General features: G+C 40.3%; 1 protein-coding gene across 12 annotated transcripts in view; it reads right to left on the reverse strand.

The window, feature by feature from the left end:
- shisa6 (shisa family member 6) overlaps positions 1 to 16,859 on the reverse strand; it is a 70,062-nt gene that overhangs the window by 30,894 nt on the left and 22,309 nt on the right. The gene's annotated exons all lie outside the window — the stretch shown is intronic.

Consider the following 16,859-nt stretch of genomic DNA (forward strand, 5'->3'; position numbering starts at 1 on the left):
TCCTTATGCCTGCCTGATGTAAAAAAAATAATAATACCAATCCCCTGAAGTAGATGAATGGCCACCAGATGACACATGACGTCAGGTTTTACAGCAGCGACAAGCGCTGATGCACAGACTTCCTAAGACCAGTGTTCTAGCAGCGATTGTATTCTAACCAGTGAGCCAGCGGTAGACACAGTTACCTGCGCACAGTGTGTGCACCTCCGTCCATACATTACTCCTCCAGCTTCCCATTCAACGGTACAATCAGGCTCAGCAGGGGCTCCAGTCTCCAGTCATTACGGTCGGTTAATTCTAAACTCATTAACAATGGAGCCATAACAATAGCGCACACAAAAGCGAAGGTGTGGGTGGACTGCCTTCATGAAGGAGAAAAAAAAAATGCTGGGTTTTTCATAATCAACTGTCAGTCATTTGCTAAGATAAAGGCTTCTTTAAGTCTGCATAAGGGACAGAAGCCCACTGTTGCAATTTAATTACCATTTTGCTGGAGTTCTACAAAGGAAACATAAGTATGCAGTGTCATGACTACGGAGGATTGGCTTCATGAATAGAAATGTGTTTCTACAAAAGACAGAGGAGAGAGTTGAATTAAAGCCCTGACATATTCATTGAAAGTTGCAATTTTTCTGTCTCCTCTGGCCTCCTGGTTGAATAAAGAATAAAATGACAAAAGATTTGAATGAATATTAACCAGTCTTCTCTGTACTGGGAGAAAGTATTGGTCACCTTTCATGCCCTCCAGGATTTTTTTCAAACACTTTGTTTGGCTTTTAATTATTTCTTAGTGACCATAAATTAAAAAGTCCATTTTGTTTTCACCATTAAAAATTCAAACAAAACCGTCACAGGTGTCTCATCTTGCGAGCGTATATCCTGCTTCAACAGCAGCCTGAAGTGCACAAGCAGACAGCACTTGACAAGGCGTGCACATTTGGCTTTAGGCATGAGGTGTGAGTGAGACAAATCTGAATATTGACTGAGGCCATTTAATCCACCAAGGCACCTATTGATATGTCAATCATCCTGCTAAATCAAGTAAAGCGTAGCAGTCTTGCGAGCTGAAGAGTGGCCCAAGGACACCGCTCTTCTCTGTCGTGTTTTAATTGCTGTTAGCACTGCGCACCGAGACTCATGGTAATGAGTTAATGAAGTCATTGAGATTTAGTGAGCAGCCACAGGCGATGGACTTCCTGCAGAGAATAGTGTACCATTCAATATGGCTTTATTAACATTTCAGAAAAGTGCCACTGGTCACATCAGCTGCACTGATCACAGCAATAGTGATTAATTTCGTGGCCTGGCATATCAGACTGGAGGGAGCTAGGTGTGGTGGGGTAGCTTGGGAAGAGATTTATGGCCATATGAAGGCATTTTAACATTATCATGATTGGATCTCACAAGGAAGTAAATCCTTTTCTCTTTAGGAGATTTTTTCTTTACAATTAAAACACACCACACCATATGCAGTTCCTACAGAAGCACTCACCCCCATTTAGATGTAATAACGTCTAAGTATTGTGGCTTTTTATCCATGTCAGCAGCAAACTGTACTGATGGCAAAGTCAGTCTGTCTGTTGGTCCAGACTGAAATATGAAAAAAAATCTTCTGACCTCAGTGATTCCCTGATTTTAACCTTCGTATGAATGTTTCCAGTTTTTCTGTGAAATGCAGAATGTACTTCTTGGATTGGTACAAAACTTGGTACAGTTATCCATGATACCCGGATAATGTACCTTAATGACTTCGGTTGTTTCCCAGCTCATCGTAGCACCACCATGTCGCTGACACTGCTGGTTATGAATGAATTATTTCAACATCTATTGGCTGGACTGCTGTGATTCCCATGTGAAAAAGCATCTGTTGACAGTGGGGAGGTAAAACTTCCCTTTAATAGGAAGACACCGCTGACAGAGCTATAATCAGGTGGGCTACCATCTGCCCAAACCAGCATATTGAGGCAGATACGTTGAGAGCTTGGCAAACATTGTACCTGCTAAACAGCCTATTAGCATGTCAACATTGTGATTTATCTTCAGCCCCGGTGTGCTGCAGGTCGTACAAAAATGAATTCCAGGTATTTCTAGCATTTCCCTACCCCCTTGGGAGAAGGGCTTGGTGCTCAGAAGGCTGTTGCTTATGATTTGTCAAACACGAGTCATCACATTTCAGCTACAGCACGACTAGGTCAAAACCGATGGCTGGACTGTGTATCAAATGCTATAGAGAATTTTAATTTGAAGCGTCAGTAACACTGCATTCAGTTGTTGAATCAGTCAGTCAGTCATTCACACTCACTCACTCACTCACTCACTCACTCACTCACTCACTCACTCACTCACTCACTCACTCACTCACTCACTCACTCACTCAGTGACAGACATTAGATATTGTACGGCTGGTTTCTAGACAACAAACACACCATAACAGTGACCACCATTTCACCTCCGTGTGCTCATCAGTGAGGACAGTGAGACTGACAAACATCTAATCCTTCCCAATTTGAATAGTGAAATACAGTGGAAAAGCAAAGCAGAACCAACTATCTCTCCAAGTTCTTGTGAGGTTAGGGTTATGGGAAGCTCCAGGTTACATGTCATTAAGTTGCTGCTGTGGAAAAGCAGGTTAAATGCAGACTCACAGACGTGTGAGCATGGCTGTATGCTGGCATTTTAAATTAATCAACTAAAAAAGGTCCTTTCAAGTCCGAGAAAAACAAAATCTCAAACTAGAAAGTTTAAAACCAAATACAAGTTTTAATAAGCAGGACACACATAAGGTATCACTGTTGAAGCCACTGAAAAGCACTGAACGTCTCTTTGTGGCTTGTAAGAAGGAACACTAAGAGACCTGTGAGAACTGTGAGAGTTCCTAGCTCCAGAGGCTCCGGTTGAAGAGACTGTTCAGACAGCAGCAGCTGAATCTGGTGCTTCACCAGACTTGGATTTAAGGGAGGGGAGCAAAGGCAAAGCCACTTTTCAAAATGCTCACCATATGTCAGCTGTACGTAATTTGAAAGATGACACGTAAGACTCTCTGAAGTCAGCAGGAAGAAGCTTCTATGGTTTGGTAAGACCAGAACTCAGCTTGAACTTGACATAGAAACTCCTCAGTGGGTTATTATAGGCACTATAGTTTCTATAAAAACTTGAATTTATTTTACACAGATAATGTGATAAAAGTTAAGAACGACAAAAAACTTTTGTTTTAATTAGATTTTTTTTTTCCTGGGATAAAGCTTTAAAGACTGTAAAATTCTGTTAATTCTGCCAGCACACAATCAGGACATCATGAGCATTGAAATGTAATGTAATGCAGTGGGAATCCTTCCTTTGTACAATATTTAGTTTTAATCATAATGCCATTTCAATTCAAATAAAGTTTGCTGTATTCTCTAATAAGCTGTAAAACTTGAAGATTAAAATTCCATCTAATCTTGAAAAACAGTGACTCAGCCAACAACAACAAAGGCGGAAAATATAGTAGAAACAGGCTTTGTGGTTATGTACTCATGTACTCGTGTATTGTTTCAGATTTGATGTCAGGTAATTGGATAAAGCGTCTGCCAAGCGATCAGTATTCGACATGAGTGGCTGAGGTAAGGCGAGGCTCAGTCTGAGGCAGGGGAGATATCTGACAGAGCCTTCCTCCCATCTAATTAAGTAATAACCCTCACTGAGAGAAAACCAGAATAGGCTGAGAAGAAAATCCATACTATTCATTTCCAGAGATGCAGCTGCAATTTGTTTTAAAAGGACAAATATTGCATTTGTTAGATGTCCTAAACATAAATCATCTTCTGAATTTGAGTGAAAGACACCATTTGACATTGTTGGTCATTTTGCTTTGTTAAACTGGCACATTAGCACTCGTTGAAATGAAGTCTTCCTGTGTGTTCTTTTCATTCCAACTCTGCCTTGAGGTCGCCGACTAGCTTTAGTTTCCTCGTCTGGCAAAAGTGGGGCTCCATGTGCAAATATTTTGGACACTTGTTGAGACTAACAACATGCTGCGTATAGGTATTTTGGAGACGAGGGACAGAAGAGGCCAGCCTGCAGATTGCAAGGTGATGGGACCCAGGACTCCTGTGGTTGTAGTTCCCCACTGTGTAAAATCACATCTCCACAACCAAAACCTGTAACACAAGCAGGTTTAAAAAACAAAAAATCAGGGACTCTCTCTCTCCCGTTGATAAAGCAAATTGTCAAAAAGATCTGACTTTTGTTCCTCCCCGACAAATAGTTATTTGGTGGTGTCCAAGCCAGATATTTCTCTCTCCTTTCACCATTACTCAGTTGATATCATGTGGGGAAACAAATTGAAAGATGGCTGAAGTGGAAAATGACTGTTAGTATGGAGTATTGTAAGTGTATAAACTGTTGAAGCATTGTAATTATGCAGCGGAGCAAAGCATGAAATGTTTACCCAAGGAACCGCTTCAGAAATGCACAACACGTACATGTCAATAGATGAAATACAATGGGTCTTTATGGGTCTATTTAATTATTACATTCTGAAGCTCTGAAACCAATGCGCTCCCTCTGCCTTTGACAAAGCTTCATATTTCACATTGGCATGCGTTTCAGTCAAATGAGAGCGCGTCAGGTTGATAGATCGGGGGTCTGCAGAGATGATGCATTTCTACTGTGATTGCTTTCATAGCCATTACTCACAGCATAGGGTGATTAGTAGGCCTGTGTCTGACACCCCTGCTTGCGCCTGCGTGACAGAGCCGTCTCATAGGAGGGTCCAGTTACCTCTGCCACAACACTGATCTTTGATTGCAGGGCTCAATCAATGGGCCAAAATAATGGATTATGCACATTTCTATCAATCAGCCTGTCAGGGGAAGGAAGTCATGAAGGACAGACAGCAGTCGGGCTATTTATGAAACAGGCTGGAGGACTTTTAGAAGTATCACTCAAATGCTGTCACCTGGAAGTCATTATGTTACCTGTCAGAAGTATTTTGGGAGGAATATGTCTGTGCTGACCTTGACTAGCCTCTGCAAACAATGAGCAGAACAGAAACAGTGACAAACGGTGAGATGAACCCTCTGTATGAGGTGACATCAACTGACACTGGCCTGTTTCACTCCCATGACTGAAAGATTTTAAGCTGCTTGGCCGATGCACAGCCTGCTGTGTAAAGCCAGCACACTCTTAAACATATATCAAAATTGTAAACTCATTTTTATTTAATTTGTGTCATTAACAAACAAGTTCTCAACACTTTCTAAGTTGTCACCTATTATGAATACTTTGTAAGTTGTAATGAATGGATTTATTCATGAAAAATAAATAATTTACTTTATAAATCTGTTGTATGTCATTAATTAGAGCAACTTCTGTTTTATGAAGTGTCTCTTACTACTGAGTTAACAGTCAAGTCTTTTGTTTGTTACTTTCTAACACAATAATATAAGAAGGTTATATTAGTACGTTCACGTAGAAAATAATATATGAAAGATGCTGAATTTGTTTGTTTTGTCATTTCTTTATTGAGTGTCACTGCTTTAAACTAGATGGGTCCAGTTAGAAATGTTACATGTTGATGTTACATATTTCAGTGCGTCAGTCAGAATTGAGCAACATTTTCGATAGCTTCTTTTTTTGTTGAAAACATCATAATTATTCAAAAAATGTGTCACTTTGATTTTTGATTATTTAGTCATGAATATTACATGTTATAGAGCTATAATGTCTTATAAGTGATTCTATAAGTAAGGTAATTACTCATTAACCCTTATTAAAGTTGTTTTTACAGCTTTAAAACTCTTCATAAAGAGTGCCTTTTCAGAGTTTGATACCAGTTTGATATCCTATATGGAGATTTTCAATCTGAATAATCACTCAAATGTGCAAATTATTGCAACCCATTCTGACGCTGATGCCTAAATTTTCTTGGATAAAACAAGATATAGTTTTTCTTTGCACAAATGCATCTGCTCAAGTCAAACTGCAGAGTCAAATTAAATTAGAACAAATTAGAGTACATTAGTGATGCCCTATTAAATGATTAGGGGGGAGTTACTTCAAAGGACACTTACATAGGACCTGTATATATATATATATATATATATATATATCCCTTAAATCTACTACCATGCAAATGTGTGAGCTATGAAATTGAGTAGATACATTTTTTTGTGAGTGGATTGGAAAAATGACATTTCCTTAATTAGTGTTCTAAAAATAAAGGCCAAGATGGCAGCCCAGAGGTTATTGCATTGGATAAAATTGTTAGCCAGCTCAGCTACATGCCCTCAGAAGTAGGCCGTGCCCTTGGCTGGTCGCTTTCCTTAGTTGGCTCAGCTAAAACTACCAATTCAGACGCAAAGTCTTTCACGTGACCCTAACTCGGCGTGAATCCCATTCGATGTCACAACAATTAAAATTGTGGATTTTGATGTCACCTTTCAGGACATTAATTAAAAGCAACGCCAGTATAACGTCAGCATAACCATAAAGCTACCAGAGTCTGCAAAATCAGTTATAGCCAAAAGGCTATGAGCTAGCTAAAATATTTTATGCCAATGAGCCGCCAGCACTGTAGATATCATCCACTGGAAACACTTTCCATTTTTTACTAGATTTCCCATGGGGCATTGTGGCAGCTGCATGGCTGATTCCTCCTGGTTTAATTAAATATCTTCATGCTTCCCTAGATTGCTGTGTCTGCCAGACAGACCACTGTGGTCAGGAGAGAGATGGAGGAGGCAACAATGAAAAGTCCGATGGAGTTTGGGCCAAAATCTTGTCCAACTGGGTTCCTAAGGACATGAGCTGGACGCTGTGAATTCCCCGTGCTGCTCAGGTGGGTTTGAGCACTCAGGAGTAATCCTTGTGATACTTCAATTTAACTTCCTGCGAGCAAATATTGACTCACTCTCTTGTAAACATTTAATCTTCTTAGAACAGTCGATTCTGGGTGATGAAAGGACCAAATTCTAATTACCAGGATTACTAATTAGTATTTGAGGCGATTAATAATGTAACAAGTCACATTTGGCCTGTATCATTTCAAGACCTCACCTCTTGGCACTGTCTGAATTCTTCTCTCCTCTTATGTAAAAAATAAAGCTATAATGTGAGATCAGCCGACATGTGATTTGCTTCGCCTGGGGAAAGAAGACAGACTTGAATTTGATTACCTCTCCCCAGATGCACTGCAAAAAGAGTTCTGGGCTGTTTGGACTGAACCTGATGCAATATTGATGGTGCTGGTCAGGCTGGCAGAGACAATGCTCTGAGTAGATGGATCAAGGGAATAGAGGCAGTTTAGGGAAGGGAGCACAATTGAACTGGAGGCAGATCTACTTTGTTTGGTTTAAAAAGGGTGGAAACTGTACACATTAGGCAACAACGTAAAGCCTCAGCGGACCGTGTATTATCAGGGGAACAACATCCTCTGTGATGATGCCGAGCGGACATGATCAAGAACACTTCTTTGAAATCCAACACGAATCCACATGTTTATGTGGACAACCGTGCTTTGCAGTGTCACAACATCTCCCATCAGTGCCATGTTGGTGCTGCATGGTTTACCCTCAATCAGCTGACTATTCTACTTAAAAGACTGAGCCAGCAAACACAGGCTTGGGTAGCAGAGTGTTTGTAGCTTGGATACTGGAACAGGTTTTTCACACGAAAACCTTGAGTGCCTCGCTGTCAGCCTTTACGGTTCATCGCCTGCGGCTGCCGGAGTCATCTCTCTCTGCAGGGTCCTTTTGTGCTTTTTCCACAATCAACTGACTGAGAAAACACTGGCTGGAAACTACTTGGGCATAAAACGTGCAAAGTAGTCTTTTATTCAAGTTTCTACCTAAATGAGGTAATTAAATTGAATGGAGGATTTCTTAATTGTAAATACTCTGAATACTTTAAAATAACACCTAAGTGCTCTTAAGTGATTAGAGGCTTGAGGTGTCTCAACACCAGCAAAAGGAAATATGTTTAATTCTCGCAACTGTGAACGGTCCAATGTTGATGGATGCAATCCTGTAGCAATTTAACAGCCAAAGCATGTTCGTTTTGAAGGTGAGTAAAATAAATATGGTGATACTACAGCTATTGCTGCATAATGCATAAACGTAAAGATGGTAAACCACTATTGGGCTGCTATAGAATTTTTCTTTTTAACATTTCAGGAACCTTTATGGTACTAAATTTGATGAGTGCGCTAGAAAGCCTTGCTTGCCAATGTTCACACTAATTGACATTACACATCTTATCGTTTGTATAGTGTTTCAACATTTGCTGAGTCATTGTTCTAGCTGCCGTGAACTGCTTCTTTTAGCTGATGTAATAACAAACGTCAATGTCCTGTGATGTCAGCACTCTATAATTTGAATCGCAGAACGCAGAGAGCAATGTACAGTCAGAGACGAGCGTACATACTACTCTATCAAGTGCTTTAATCAACAGTTGGTAAACATTCTGTATGGCTGTTGGAATTGGGGTGATATGATTAACTGTTTCTAATACTAAACCACCAGGCTATTGCGCCAAATAAATTGTCATACCTGGATAAGGGTACCAACCTTTCCCCTGCCCTGGAGAACACACTTGTAAGGTTTGGTTGGAACGGGAGGACGAGTACAGGGCAGTAGTGGAGGACTTTGTGGAGTGGGCTGGTAGAAATCACCTCCTTCTGAACGTGGCCAAGACCAGAGAGATGGTGGTCGACTTCAGGAGGAAGACGACGGCTCCACAACCGCTGAGAGTTCTGGGAGAGGTGGTGGACATGGTTGAGGAGCACAAGTACCTGGTGTCTCCATGACAACAGACTGAACTGGAAGACCAACATCAACGCTGTCTACAAGAAGGGGATGAGTCGACTCTTTTTCTTGAGGAAACTTCGATCCTTCAATGTGTGCAGCATGATGTTGGAGATGTTCTACCAGTCTGTTGTGGCCAGTGCTTTGTACTTCACTGGGGTCTGCTGGGGGAGCAGCATTGGAGCCGGTGACGCCAACAGACTTAACAAACTGGTTAAGAAGGCCGGCTCCATCATCGGCTGCAAACTGGACAGCCTGGAAAAGGTGGTGGAGAGGAGGACGCTGAGGAAACTATTATCCATATTGGATAATCCTGTCCACCCTCTCCACCACCTGCTGCAGGGGCAGAGGAGGACTTTCTCCAACAGACTCCTCCAGCTGCTGTCACAAGGACAGATACAGGAGATCATTCCTGCCGACCGCAATAAGACTGTACAATAACTCACCTCTGGCAAAATCCATCACATAACAATAACACCATTGGTTGTCTGTTTTCTTGTTTGTAAATCTTTGCACTATTGTTTAGTTAGTTTTAATTTAATTATTCTATTTTATTTTATTCTATTTATTGTATATACTGTGCATTTTTATATTTACTATTTTACTGTTGTTTTATTGCTTTCCTGTACCTATAATGCTGCTGTAGCGAAAAACATTTCCCTTGTGGGATTAATAAGGTAGGTAGGTATTTACTTTATTAATCCCCGAGAATTTTTTAATTTGACTTTCTAACTAACTTTCTAACTTGACTATCTATCTATCTATCTATCTATCTATCTATCTATCTATCTATCTATCTATCTATCTATCTATCTATCTATCTATCTATCTATCTATCTATCTATCTATCTATCTATCTATCTATCTATCTATCTATCTATCTATCTATCTATCTATCTATCTATCTATCTATCTATCTATCTATCTATCTATCTATCTATCTATCGATCTATCGATCTATCTATCTATCTTAATGTAGAGGAGTCATTTCAAATTTCTAATGACAAGTTTGCCAAGTTCAAAAGTCAAAACAACGAGGATAAATATATTGATTTTTTAGCAAAAATGAAATTTCATGCAGCTTTAATATAATACAAACATCCCTCTTGCTGTTCTGTCGTAGACTACTATATATTCCTTAGCTCCAACCATGTACCGGCCATGACGTTGTTGTGTGGTGTTTCTGAAACATTCCTTTACAACTGTCAGCATTTCTTTCGGGATTTCGTGTTGTGTACAAAATAAAACATATGCGCCAGTATACAATATCTCCAAAGGATGAGAGACAGAGAGAAACACTGAATATCTTCTGTTTTGCGCCAGCATATGGATGTTTCAATTCTGCCATATGTGCCTGAGAGGTATTCTCCCTTGAGCTAGCTCTTCCTCTTTCTTCTGCTCCTCGTCGGGGATCTCTGGCCCCCTCCACCAACCGCTCCTGTCATCCCAGGCATGCTAGCTGGGAGCCTTTTCTCCACTGCGTCCTCCCCTGGCTTCTGTCACCAACCGCTGTTTGAGTGTCTCAGCTGAGTCCCTATCTCCCAGCGGCCCCCGCTAGCTCTGCAGTGCACTGTGCCAAATGTAAGGTAATTAAGACACAGAAAACTCCTCCACTCAGTTGGGGAAGAGGATTGAAAAGCTCATATCAGGAGCAGGGATAGTTTAGGGAGAAGACAAGTTTGCTTATACTGTATCTTGGTGATGTGCCTCCTCTGCCACAAAGTACCGTGGACTACATACAGGCTACAGATTGCTATTCATTTTAAATTTGAGATAGCAGACCGGTCATGATGTTAAATCGAAGATATCAGGCATCACATTGTCTTTGATTCCGCTTTGACAACAACTAAAAATCTGTAATGACATTTATAATTATAATTTCTATTCATGTAGCCCACAGATATGTCTAACAGACAACAGACGGGTTGGGTCACACAGCTTTATGTGTGTCATAACCCCCGATGACATTTCTAGAGGATAGGTGTCCTTGGGTTTAATGTCAATTTAAGTAAATACCAGTGCAGAGGCTGTCCCACCGCAACAAAATTCAATTCTGAGGGAAAACGTCTTTAACCAGAAAAGAAGAAGTTTAGGTAACGAAAATATATTTTTGTTTACCAACCTCCTCAAAATCAATCTCTTGAAAATGTATTTCTAAATCCAAATATGTTGCATAGAACAGGCTATCTGATGTGAAATTAACAAATTTTAGCTTTTTAATTGCAAATCATACATACATTATAGTTTGAATGACCATTTTCAAATATAATGTAAGCTGTGCAGTGCCGATGTATGGATCTACTTTATTTTAATCTTTTCAGGCATCCATTGATCTCTGTTCATTTCAGTTTGTAATCCACCCGTGAACAGCAAGTATGAGTTCGCTGGTAAATTTTGATACCATGAAAAGATGAACGGAAACCATGACTATTGATGCCACTGGTTTTAATGTATCTAACTTAGTCAGACATTGATTATTTAAAAAAGTCGTCTGTGAATACCAGGAAATTATCATGTGCCTAACAACCACAATGCTTGATCCTCACATTGTGTGTCTCAAAATTAATAGACACCGTTGGCCTCCTTTCTGTATAGTATGGAAAGCAATTATCAAGCTTTTGAACTTTGCTTGACTTCCATAATTCATTACAGTGAACATCAAGTCTGCAATAATTATAAACCACTGGCTGTAGCACTTTTTTACATTTATTTAGGAGAAGTCTGAAAGTTGTAAAACCTGCCACAGTGAAAACAGTCCTCTAACACATTTGTATTGCAGGATATTAAATGAAAACACATGAAATACTATCGCAAGCATTATTTTCCATTATGTTGCTTATAAAATAGGCACGTTCATTTATCCGAATTTTTTTTTTTTAAATCATTTAGTGTGTACATTACATTCACTGTAATGGTATTAATAACTTAAGCAAGGTTAAATAGTATGGTCTGGATGGCAGAAAACAGATGAAAACTAACGACTGTCTGAAGTGGTGGCTATTTGTTTCAATTCAATTCAAAATCAATGATTGTGCTTTTGAAACTTTGCTTGACTTGTGGAATTCATTCCAGTGAACAATAAGTGCCTGGTACCATTTCCATTGGTTTTACATTTTAATACTATTTCATATTTATTTTGATATATGGAAACAAATTGTTGTCTGAAATGTTTGGAAAAATACACTCAAATTTTAAATAATACATTTTGAAAATATGTCAGCTAACAACATTTTGCAAAATGGTAAGCAGTCATGTTAGGCATGCAGTGGATGTACATGGGTTATAACATGTAAAACTGCAGGTATGGTCCTTTAATTGAAATTAGTAACCCACACCTCAGATAACAGTTACGTCATGCATAGACCTGTTGATTTATAATAAAGCAGTGTGAGTGACTCCCCCTCCTGTGTTTTCACACCCGCGTCATATTCCCTCCATGTCTCGCTCTGCAGGGGGTTAACAGGCTGACTCGATAAATGTGGGTACACCTTCCTCCATCCAGCACACTCCCTTCCCCAACCCCTAATGGCCTCTGGGGAAACTTCATTATTTATTTCGATTGAGGGGACCTTTCAATTATAATACCTCAGCCCCGCTGTCTATTCTTCTCCAGTCTGGACTAGAAAATGTAATACCTGTAGCCTCCATATGCCACAATTCAAGCACCCACCATGTGAAAAGCTCACAGAACCTACAAAGTGTAGGCAAATTGGCCGTTCTCATTGGAGATGACCAGAAATGCTGTCCAGCTAATGGGATGGAGTCAGTGACAGCTATGAGATGTAGACACGGCTGCACTCTCTCTGTCTTCAACAAACAGCTCATGGGGTAGCTTTATCAGCCCAACAGAGCTCCTCTCAGCATGTCAAGTCTCTCACGTCTTGTGTGATTTTCTTCAAAATGGAGCCTAATGCCAAGCTTGACAGGGTGTTGATCCCTTGTCCCTCTAGCTTGTGTGTTGCGTGAACAATGGCGTGAAATGGATGCCCGGGAAAACACCACCTGCTTTATGAAGGGGCACGGAAACTCATCTCGTTGTTAAATACATTGCAGAGATAATAAAAAGGTAATTTTGGTCGACCCAGTTCAACGAATTGTATCATCACTGCCCTAATTTGCTGATCTTAACAAGCCAAAGGTGCCTCATAATGGTTTATCTTCTGTGAATGCAAAATTAGCAAATTGTTTAAGGTGCTCAGTAAACAATTGCCCACTGCAAACTGATAATGATTACTGATTATCACAACAACAGGAGTCATTTATCAGCCTCTCAGACTCTAAGACTTAGACTGCTGGGTATTGGTGTATTTACATGTAAATATGTCAATATGGATATGTATTACTAAAACTGTGGGATAAAAATAGCTTAATTGGGGGGCAAAAAGCTGGTCCCTTAAGGTCGGTGAGGTGAGGGTTTGAGTCCATCAGGTAGCAATTATGGTTGTTATAAATTAATGGATCCAAATAAAGCATTTGTGCATCTAGTAACGTAAGTGCTGGAATCAATTTACTACCTCTGCCTCAGCAGACAAACTTTTTTTTTCTTCTTGGAATTAGGAAAAAAAAAAAAAAAAAAGGAATGACAGCAAATTATCACCAAACTAGAAACATGTGCTCCCCTTTGCCTTTTCAATTTTTCATCTGCTGGAAATAGATTTGGAGATGGACACCAACCCTGAGCTAATACATTTTAATTTGATCCCTCTCATGCATCATTATTTGCACAATGCAACTGGCAGTTGTAGCTTATGTGCTCTGAATGGTAAGTCTACATTCAAATTCTGCACAGAATACCAAATTCCCCCCTACTATACAACAAAAGGCAATCACTGCATTTGTTTCCCCACACAATGGCCTCTGGATAATAGTAATAGTGTGTAGTGTAGTTGTAATAGTGTAGAGTGGGCGGGAAGAAATCACCTGCTCCTGAACGTGGCCAAGACCAGACCTTAATTGGGGGGCAAACTTCAGGAGGAAGACGACGGCTCCACAACCGCTGAGAGTTCTGGGAGAGGTGGTGGACATGGTGGAGGAGTACAAGTACCTGGGTGTGTCCATCGACAACAGACTGAAATGGAAGACCAACATCAATGCTGTCTACAAGAAGGTGATGAGTCGACTCTTTTTTCTGAGGAAACTTCGATCCTTCAATGTGTGCAGCAAGATGTTGGAGATGTTCTACCAGTCTGTTGTGGCCAGTGCTTTGTACTTCACTGGGGTCTGCTGGGGGGGCAGCATTGGAGCCGGAGACACCAACAGACTTAACAACTGGTTAAGAAGGCCGGCTCCATCATCGGCTGCAAACTAGATAGTCTGGAAAAGGTGGTGGAGAGGAGGACGCTGATCAAACTATTGTCCATCTTGGATAATCCTGTCCACCCTCTCCACCACCTGCTGCAGGGACAGCGGAGCACTTTCTCTAAAAGATTCCTCCAGCTCCGCTGTCACAAGGACAGATACAGGAGATCATTCCTGCCCACTGCCATAAGACTTTACAATAACTCACCTCTGGCAAAATCCATCACAGTACAATAACACTGTTGACTGTGTTTCTTGGTTGCTTGTATATTATATGTATATTATATATATAGATATATACTGTACCGTATGTATATATATATATGTTGACTGTGTTTATTGGTTTGTTGTATATAATATATATAGATATTTAATGTACTGTATATATACTATATGTACTGTGCATTTTATATTTTATATTTATATTTTTTATTTTATTGCTTTTCTATTATATTATTCTATTCTATTATTATTTTATTCTATTGTTTCTATTATTGCTCCTGTATGTATGCTGTTGTGGCGAAAAAATTTCCCCTCGGGGATTAATAAAGTATATACCTACCTACCTACCTAATAGGGAGGTGGTGGTGGATGGAAGAAGAAGCGATCAAGTTATGTGCCTTTCCTAGTCTCCGTTTCTGCCGCTTGGTTATGAATAATAGATTACAGATGAGAGAGGGAGTTTGCCTTGTGGCTGCTTGAGGTCAACGCGGCAGAGCCTAGATCTGTCTTTTACCAGGCTTAACTAAAATACGTGTAGAAGTATCCTTAAGATGGCCTGAGCATGAGTATTTACAACTGCTGTTTGATCACCAAAAGACATGATGTGAAAGACATGGTTGTTCCATATATACAGTCATGCTTTTCAATCTGACAAACACCTTGGGCCAGCTATTTTTGGTGCTTCTGTTGCCAAATATTTGGTACCCTGGGTGCTGAGAGCTTAGCTGTTGCACACGTAACACATGTTATCCCTCCTGTTCTCGGCTTAGCTGCCTTTACGCTTGCTATGTTCGATTCTGAGCCGGTGGGATGCGACAGCAGCTGATAAACAGGTTAGAGGTATTCAGAGCCAACAAAAACCCAAACAAATGCTGCTGTGTGTTTAATAAATGTAGTCAAGACTTAAAGAGGGAGTTTGAAAGACAAAGACCGTTTGATTCAAAGGCTCGACACTGTCCTTTTAACAGTGGATTAACAGCACTCAGATCTGCGCCCATGTCTCTAATGAGAGAGGTTGTTCCTTGCTCACGTTCCGTCATAAAAAAAATCAATTAAAACTACACGGATTCAATTCCCATCACTTCTGCCTTGGAGCAGAAGAGGAAGGAAAACCCCCAGTGTAGAAAAGCTTGAAATTCAAAGACTGGGATGAGACCCAAACACAATTCAGCAGCTAATGGCAACCTCCTTTCATCTGCTAACGTGTTCATGAGGGAGGCAGAGTTGTCCACAGGGCCTGATATTTGAGGTGAAGTTCACAAGTTCATTTTCTATCACAGCAGACCATGGCAGTTGAAGTCATCATTTTAGTCTTGCACGGACATGTACAAGTGAGAGTGAAGGTGATGAAGCAGCAGGTGGAGAAGGTGTGGATTTAAAATTGTTTAAAGGTTCTTTTTATCAGGGAAATGCTCCAGGGGGAAAAGTTGGAGGGCAGATTCCTACACTCTGTTTGCTCTCCACTTTAACGGATGATAAATACTCCCTTGTAAAAATAAGTTATTGTTACCCCGCTTTAATTTGACTCAAAAGAAAAGTCTTGTTAAATAACTGAAGGAGGGTTTAAAATAATATAGTTTCATTAAGCATAAATAAAACTCCTGAGCTTGCTAAATAAACTTCAGCAACGGAGGCAATCCACAGATGTGATGCTTCAGCACATGGTGGATTCCAGATTCGTCAGGCGCAAAGCCTCCACTCCACTTTATTTGTGTACAGGACCCAGTTGATCAAAGATGATGAATAACGAATCTAAAGGAGGGAAATTAGCATGAAAAAGTCCTTGCATTCCTACTGATGCATAAAATATCTGCACTTACTTTAATGAGTGGCGATAAAAGTTGCCATGCTGTGCGGTGGGCTGCGTTTTGATTGATGCTGCACATTAAGAGTACACTACCGTGCCCGAGCAAACATCACAGCAGCCCTGTCAGCCCATTGTCCCCGACTACCTGCCTGCAAGAACTCTCTATCTCCTCTGCTGCCATTTTACCTGCCAAACTCCTGTTCTCAAAATCCCTTTTCTTTTTTTTGCTTGCTTGCCTTAAGCCACTCAGATATTCCGTCTTCACTACATTTCATGCTTATTCCCATTTCTCTCAAGAGATAAAAGCCTTCTCTTTCTTCCCCTCAAGCATACCTCATTGCCAGACAAATAGCTCCACTTGTTTCAAAGTGGCCACAACAGAAGGACAATGATAAGAGAGCTGTCTCCCAACTGTCATTTCCTCTGTCTGCCCCCACATCTCACATCACTGTAATTGACTGCAGTGTATCTAGAAGTGTTATTGTTCCTCAGGATACCCACAAGTCTTGTCAGGGATTGTAGGGTGGCTTGTCATTCACTTACCTCAAAATATATGTTCTCTGGTGGTATTTTAGAAAATGCTGCAAGGTGTTTGTCATGTGTATTTATTTCCTAATACTTAAAGATAACTGTTAATTCATTCCTCGGCTAAAGGACACCAACAATTGCTGCTGAGTTATGTAGATTAAGATGAAGAAAAACTGCCGTTGGCTGGTTGAATGACTTCAGAAACCTCTTCACATCTGTAA

Source organism: Brachyistius frenatus, unplaced genomic scaffold (genome assembly GCF_029030835.1).
Source record: "Brachyistius frenatus isolate BFR_SWC_R1_liver_20210118 unplaced genomic scaffold, ASM2903083v1 Contig_78, whole genome shotgun sequence".
Lineage (NCBI taxonomy): Eukaryota > Metazoa > Chordata > Actinopteri > Embiotocidae > Brachyistius > Brachyistius frenatus.